Source organism: Carica papaya, chromosome 7, assembly GCF_054855325.1.
Source record: "Carica papaya isolate Zhongbai chromosome 7, ASM5485532v1, whole genome shotgun sequence".
Taxonomy (NCBI): domain Eukaryota; kingdom Viridiplantae; phylum Streptophyta; class Magnoliopsida; order Brassicales; family Caricaceae; genus Carica; species Carica papaya.
In genome coordinates this window covers 5,204,905-5,212,430 of record NC_142315.1, presented here as the reverse complement: position 1 = coordinate 5,212,430, position 7,526 = coordinate 5,204,905, and positions in this window count along the sequence as shown.

The window sequence follows — 7,526 nt, the reverse complement described above, 5'->3', positions numbered from 1 at the left end:
AAATAACATTTAATTTAATACTTAAAAATTGACCTTTGTATTGTTGATATATTTTTTTTTATTTAAACACTTAAATTTGTTTTGTTTTATATAAATTCTTATACATTTAAATTTTTTTTTTCAAATAAATACTCAGATTTAATAAAAATTAATTTATTATTAGTTAAGTGCTGTTGGTTTTATTCATCTACTGATGACGTGAAAACTCTTTCACAAGTCTTTCACAACTCTTCCACGTTCTCTTTCTCATTCCTCCTTGTCGTCTATGCCAACTTTCCCCGTCGGCATCACCCATGGTAGTGGAGAGGTTGGCTTTAGTGGAGTCCTCTATCTTATTCCAATCGGAGTGGCCTATCTCGTCAATGCCTATGACTCCACCATCTGTGATTCCCACAATAAAAAATCTTAATGTCTCCTCAAGCTCAATCTTCGACTCCAGCAACCTCACCCTCCTTAACAACAAGATGGTGGAGCAGAGAGATTACCTTGAAAGAAGGCGCAGGGTTTCCATGAGGATAGAGAGGAGCTGAGAGATTAACAAAATTTAAACCACAGAGAGTCATCAGAGGAAGAAAACCTTAACCTCCGGCTGACACATGCGATTCTGGCAGCGTCTTTTGCCCCTAATTTCTATAAAAAAAAATTATATGCAGAGAGAGATCCTCCACTCCCCTCCAACCCCATTTCTACAGTCCCAATATTTCTCTCCTAAAAACTCACCCTGACTTTTTACCAAATTACGTATCCCCTCTCTTTCTTCTTTCTTTATGGCTTCTCAAATTTTATCTCTCTCTCTCTCTCTCTCTCTTTCCCGGAAAAGAGAATTAACCCTTTTTTCTTTCTCATTTTTCTTAATAAAATTAATATAGGTAATATTGACCTACAATTATATCGAAATTACCATAGAAATAAAACATGTATAGAGATTAAAAATAAACTGCAATCGGCCTAAAATCGATACAATATGTATATATAAAGAGAGGAGCAACAAACAAATCGGAAATCGAAGAAAATGATGAGGAAGTTTACTCTCTCAGTACACCACCAACCTACACAAATTGAAGACAGATAGCAGTTTATTACTACTAAAATGTCTGTTTCCAGGATTTGTATTTATATTTGTAATGCTTTCCACATTCTGATATGCCCATGATTCGCAGTTACGTTAAAACTGCAGTGATCAATTCATGATTTGTATTTATATATAAAGACCCGACAAACAACAATGAAAACTATACAAAAGCTCTTTACAGACTTATCATAAACTCATAAGATTCATAATAAATAGTTAATTAGAAGTAAACATAAAGAAGTAAATAAATACTTCTTTCCCTTTCTCCCCTTGTTTTGCTAGGAAAATGCACAACTTTCTTATTTGATCAACCAATTTTAAGTACCTCCAAAGATGTAGACGAGTAACAATGCATGCGTGAAACTATATTTAGTTTGAGATCGTATTAGATAATTTACCACTTATTTCACAGCTATCAAATGTCATACAACATTTACAACTGCTGAATTATCATAGCCAATCCAAAAAGGCAAGTATTCATTTTGTGCCCTTCAAGTAATTCCTAGATCAAGCCTCCAGTGTAATACATGACACCGGTTGCTGCACCAATACAGTCATCGTTAGCATGACTATCAAATGGAGTACTAAATAGTCCGAGGGGTTACTGCAAATTTAATTAAATGATTATATGTATTTAACATATCTCTTTTTCACTGACTAACTATTCATATAAAGTTAGATTCAGAGCAAACAATCTTATCTATCACTGCAAATTTAATTAAAAGAAAGAAATAAGAAAATAGATATTTCTACCAAAACTCATATTCTACCTCTAATGCAAAGAGATTATGTAGTATTTGCATAGAAAATGCATCATATAAATAATAAAACAAAAAAGGAAGGAAGGAAGGAAAGAAAAGCAAAGTACATAAAAAAAAAAAAAGTTTGTTTAATTGGAAATCAAACTGTGCAAAAATATCAAGTCCTACATAATTTTGTCTAATTCATAAAATATAATAAAAAATTTAAAATGCTTAAATTTAACTGAACTTAGAGTAGTACTCCAAACTGCCTATGTATCTTCTTTTGAAGATCAAGTCATACATAATTTTGCTCCATTCATTTCATTTTTATTAGATTTTATGGATAATAGAGTATTGGATTTCAAAAAAACTGAAAACAAAACACAGTATATTATGACTCTACTGGATTTCAAGATGAAAGATAAATTTAATATATAGTACATTTTAAAGATTTTTATATTTTAAAAGAAATAAAAAATAAAATTCTACATTGATCATTTGTGTGATTTTCGATTACTTCAAGAGAGTTTGGAAATAAAATGGAGTTTACAACAAGGTAAATGATGAATCGAAAGTAATAACTTTTGAATTTATTGGTATTTTAAAAAAAAATTAAAAAAAGTTGCTTTCATAGTACAAGCAGGCTTCAAAAATGGTTTCAATTGCTTTTTTATTTTAAATGAAACAAGAAAAGAAAGAATCAGTTTGTTCTTAACACAATCAAGTCTAAAGATTAATAGAACAAGACTACGTTCTCGTTAAATCCTAAGAAAACACACTCTTTCCCTTTAAAATCCAATAAGCTACATATGCATTTCTTGAAAATTGTTTGTTCTTAAAGAAAGTAATGCATTTTTCTTTTTCAACTTTTTCAAAAGTACCTAATACATTCGAAATTCATTGCCTTTGATTTTTCATTTGCCTTGTTGTAGACTACATTTAATTTTCCACTCATTTTTGAAGTAATTAAAAAATACACGATTGATAAAAAAAAGTAGAATTTCATCTTTCATTTCACTTGAAATATGGAAGTTTCTAAAAGTTACTATGATTTCAATTTCATTTTCATCTTGAAGTTCGACAGAATAAAAAAACATTACGTTTCATTTTTAGTTTACTTTAGATCCAACAGTGAATGGAACACATTACATTCAGTACTTTATTATCCATAAAATCTAATAAAAAATTAAAGTGTTTAAATCTGATTGAACTTGGAGTAGTATTCTAAGTTTTTTAAGTATTTTCATTTTGAGAATCAAATCATACGTAGTTTTGCTTAATCCATGAAGTCTAATAAAAAATTTAAATAATTAAATTTGATTGAACTTGAAGTAGTATGTCGAGCTGTCTACATATTTTCTTTTTAAGAATCAAGTCATAAGTAGCTATGTTCAATCAATGAATTCTAATAAAAATTTGAAATACTTACATATTTCAATAGAAATTAAAAATGAAACTATACTTCTTTTGTTCACTTGTGTAATTTTTAATTACTCAAGAGAGATTAGAAAATGAAATAAAGTCTACGGCAATGCAAATGAAGAATAGAAGAAAAAGACTTTTGAATTTATTGGGTATTTTTTGAAAAAATTAGAAAAGTTTCTTTCGTAATACAAGGGAACTTCAAGAACAGTTTCTATTACTTTTGCACGATCAAGTTTAAAAATCAACAAATTAAGACTCATTACCGTCAAATGCCAAGAAAGTGTTAATTCTTTCTTTTCAGAATCTAAAGAGCCACATACGTCATTCTTGAACTCTGCTTGGGTTAAAACAAAGCAATGCAATTTTCTCTTTCTTTTTTAAAAATACTCAGTACATTCAAAAATCATTACCTTAAATTTTTCATTTACCTTAATGTAAACTCCATTCATTTCTCAATCTCTTTTGAAATAATTAAAAATTACATGAGTGATCAAAAGTATCATTTCCCTTGAAATATGGAAGTTTTTAAAAGCCACTATATTTTCAATTTCTTTTTCATCTTGAAATCCTAAAAAATTGAGTTTCATATTCAATTTATTTGTAATCCAATGGTGATTGGAAGATATTATATTCAATACTTTATTATCCATAAATTCTAATAAAAATTTAAAATATTTAAAATTGATTGGACTTGGAGTAATACTCCAAGCTACCTACGTACTTTCTTTTTTAGGATCAAATCATATATAGTTTTGTTCAACCCATGAACTCTAATAAAAAATGGAGTACTTAAATTTGACTGAAATTTAAGTAGTACGTCAAACTGCCTATATACTTTCTTTTTGAGAATCACGTCATACGTAGTTCTACTTCATCTATTTTTTTATCAAACTTCATAGATAATAAAGTATTAGATTTCAAGAAAACTGAAAAAAGAAACTAAATTATTTTTTGACTTCATTGGATTTTGAGATAACGCAAAATTAAAGATATAATATCTTTGAAGAGTTATATATTTCAAGAAAAATGAAATATGAAACTCTACTTCTTTTGTTTAGTTGTATAATTTTTGATTGCTTCAAGAGAGATTGGGAAATAAAATTAAGTGTATAGCAATGTAAATGAAGAATCTAAGACAATAATTTTTGAATCTATCGAGTATTTTTTGAAAAAGTTAAAAACATCATTCTCGTAGTACAAGCAAACTTGAAGAATGGCTTATATTACTTTTGGGGTTTTGAATGCAATAAGAAAATAAAGAATCAACTCTTTCTTTGCACGATAAAGTTTAAAAATCGACAGAATAATACTACGTTACCGTCAAATGCTAATAAAACACTTATTCTTTCCATACGCCATTTCTTGAAGGTTGCTTATGTTAAAAAAAAGCAATGCAATTTTCTTTTTCAAGCTTTTCAAAAATACCCAATACATTCAAAAGTTGTTGCATTCAATTCTTCATTTGCTTTGTTGTACACTCTATTCATTTCTCAATTTTTTTAAAGTAATCGAAAATTACACACGTAATCAAAAGGATATTAAATTTAATCTTTCATTTTTCTTGAAATATAGAGTTCTTTAAAGGCTATTATATTTTCAGTTTCTCTTTCATCTTGAAATCTAACCGAATCGGAAAGAACTGTGTTTCATATTCAATTTATTTGAAATCTAATAGTGATTAGAAAATATTACATTAGCACTTTATTATCTATAAGTCTAATAAAAATTTGAAATGCTTAAATTTGGCTGAACTTAGATTAATACTCTAACCTGCCTGCGTACTTTTTTTTTGAAGATCAAGTGATACACAATTCTTCTCAAACGAATTCCAATAAAAAATTGGAATGATTAAATTTGACTGAACTTGGTGTAGTACGTCGAGTTGCCTACAAACTTTCTTTTTGAAGATCGAGTCACACGTAGTTCTACTCCATCTATTTCATTTTTATAACACTTTGATAAAGTAGTAAATTTCTTAAGCACATGTAAGTAAAGCAAAGTTTGATAGTTCGAGAAATAAATAAACAAGAATTAATATTGGGAACTAAAAGAATGGAAGAGTTAGAGAGATGATGGCTGAAGAGGAAACTAGGAATGATGATTCACTTAAGTTAGCCCAGATCATAACCTTCAACACCATAAAGACGAGTTAGTTGAGCCACTCCTAATCCAAAATCTATCTTAGAACATTGAAGTTAAAAATTTATTAGGATAGGATAGGGTCGAAAAACCCCTGACCAAGATTTGATAAGATCTGTATTGAGTTAGTTTGCTAAGTTTTTTGTCTCTAAATGCATCACTTACTCTTAAGGGTACATAGATTATGAAGTATATGATTAGCAAATGCATCAATTAATAACTATGAACAAAAAACTAAATCAAAGAATCAAATCATAGAATATATATATGTAATAAGTGTCACAGGGTTTGCAACACGCAAATAACAAATGTAGGAAATTAACAAAAGAACATGAACTTGAATCTTCACCTCTTATTGGCAATAATTCCTTTACTCATCTCTCTCTTGGCCTGCTTAAAAGAGATCATACTAATATGTAGTAAGTTCTTTTTTAATGGAATAAGTAATATTAAAGAGAAACAGAGAATGAACAAAAGAGAGAAGAGGATTAAATACACTCCAAAAAAAAAGGAAGAAAGAAATAAACTAAAATATGGAGACAGACTAACACACCTTAATAAGGAATACCATCCAAACTGAATATGCAAGCAGTGACCAATCCATATGTCAACAGGATATTGATAACAAATGCTTTATTCAATAATAATGAAAAGCAAAAAAAAATGTTTTACCTCTTCTTACCAATAACTATTTTATTGGCAACATCATCTGCTTCTCTTAACCCGCCTAAAAGACCACTTCAATATGCTTATATATAATCGTGAAACTTGATAAGTTACCTCTTTCTCATTGATAGACTTTCTGCATGAGCTTAGATTCAGAACTATTTTATTGTAAACTTACATGAAAAAGGAAAAAAATGAGGAAAGAAAGATGAAAAAAAAGACAGAAAAAAGGAAAAAAAGAAGGTAGAAGAAAAGTTTTCTATGAAAGCTTGGATTTAAAGCTACCTATCGCGTGTACAACTGCAAATTTAAAATAAGAAACAAATATAGAAAGAATAAAAAAAAAAAAACATGAAAAAAAAGAAAAGAAAAAAATTTATACCATATATGGAATTCTACATCTAAAACATTACAGTTGCTTTCAGTAGGTGCCGCAATTTCTATGAATAATATCCAGGTTAATTAGTGTACAATAGCAAATGTATCATTAAATAACTGTGGAAAGAAAAATGAATTATTGCATCTTCTCAGCAATAACTATGACAACATCTACCTCTTCTCTTAGGATATGATCTAAAAAGGAAAAATTCTGATCCGGATTTAACGATTCGCTTAATAAGAGAATTAGGATCTCCATCACGCAATTGCAAGGCCTTCTCCATGGTATTTACTAAAGCCAATTTTCTATCCTCATCTTCCTCCTTGATCATTGTTTCTGCATAATTCAAAGTTTATCAATGACAAAATATCCTCAAACAAAAGAAAGCTTCTATTCAGCTCTTCAATTAAAGAAGACCAGGTTGATGTAAACCAAGCTAAAACTAAATTAGTTTTTCATACAATTTTCTGTTGAGAACCACTAACAAGAGATCAAAATTCTTAGATTTTTAAGGAGAGAACAATATATGCAACGCAATTACATAATAGTTGTCAAAACTTGTTACTTAAATGCTGATCATATCATGTAGATCAAAATCTTCCACGTATCGCCCTGAAAGAAGGAAAACTATGCTTCTTCTAACTGATTCCTTTCTTTTATTGGATTTGAACTATTCAAATCTTGAAATTCCATGACATAGTCCCCAATCCATTAACTTCCTCTAGATTGAAAAAGAAAACAAGATTTGAGCATTTAAAAAAACGAAAGCACCAAAATTATATATAAGCTATGCAGGTTAAATTTTACAGATGCAATCTTCAGAAAATTCGTGATTTGACAAGATGAGTTTGAACCAAATAATTTCAAGCCTCGCTGATAAGTAAATCAATTTTTTCCTGTACTATACCTAAACACTAAAGTCAAAATTCAAAAAATTTCAAATTTAATTGAATAATATTAGCATACAAAACCTTCTCTCAACAGTATATTTGTTGCAAAACTAACCATCTTCTCCCTTTCAATGGGAGCTATCGTTTGTTTCAAAAGAAATCCAAGTATCATGAATCTAAAAATCTCTACTTAAATAAAATAAAGTCATAAA